The sequence below is a fragment of the Triticum dicoccoides genome, chromosome 3A (genome assembly GCF_002162155.2).
Source record: "Triticum dicoccoides isolate Atlit2015 ecotype Zavitan chromosome 3A, WEW_v2.0, whole genome shotgun sequence".
Taxonomy (NCBI): domain Eukaryota; kingdom Viridiplantae; phylum Streptophyta; class Magnoliopsida; order Poales; family Poaceae; genus Triticum; species Triticum dicoccoides.
In genome coordinates, this window is record NC_041384.1 from 207800749 (window position 1) to 207801906 (window position 1158).

The following is a 1158-nucleotide window of genomic DNA, read 5'->3' on the forward strand; positions in this document are numbered from 1 at the left end:
CGGGTCCGGAGAAATGTGTAGGCGGCGAGGGGGCGACTGCGAATCGCCGGCGTCCGCAGCGCCGCCGCCATGAAAATCCACTAAAACCTAGGAGAGCAGGGTACAGACTACAGAGCGCTCGTTTGCCTATTCGGCTGCGGAGCATCTCCAAGCAGAGCTGGCCAAGCAGGCCGGCCCGGCCCGGCCCATGCTAATCAGGCCAGGCACGACACGGCCTATATGGGGGCACGATTAGTAAGCGGGGACCCCCTGTCTGACGCTCGTTAGCGTCAAACGAAGGTGCGTTCGCCGAAGGTAGATGCACATGGGCCGGGCCATTTGGAGGTCAGGAACTCCAGCGCGTAAAATATCGCCAAAAATAAACGTGGTGGCCAGATATCGAACTCGTGACGTCCCACTCGCGAAGTCTAGAACCTACCAATCGGGCTGAAACGTTTTACGTGTTTATATGCAGCGCGAGCTCTAAAGTCCCGAACATATTTTCAATTTTTTCGAACAATTTTCAAAACTCGGTAACAAAAAAATAGAAAATTATGCACAAAATTTTACAAACGCAAACACTATTTAAAACTATGAACATTTTTGAAATTTGAACAAACTTTTAAAATGTGAACAATTATTGGCATGATGAAGAGAAATTTCTAAATTCCAATAAGATGAATAATTTAAAAATATAAATTGAACATTTTTTCTAATATACGCTGAACAGTTTTAAAATACATACTGAACATTTTTTTTATGTACGCTGAACAAATTTTAAATATACATTGAACATTTCCGTAATATACGCTGAACAAATTTTGAATTGTGAACAAAATTTAATAACCATGAATTTTTTATGAAATTATGAAGAAAATATGGAATTTCAAACTTTTTTTAAAACAAAGGAACATAAAAATGAAAAAGGATAAAATAAAAAAGAGAAAGAAAAAAGAAACAGAATTAAAAAAAGGAAAAATCAGAAAACCGACAAAAGAGAAAAAAAGGAAGAAACCGGTTTATGGAACCTTCTAGAAGGTTCCCAAAACCGGTTTGCTGGCACTTAACTCACGAAGTGGGCCGGCGGCCCTTTGCACGCAGGTGCTCCTGCGCTTCAGTGAAAGCGAGTCTCGTGGACGCACGCGCGCGTCAAATAGGATCCACCTAGTAAGCGGGCCG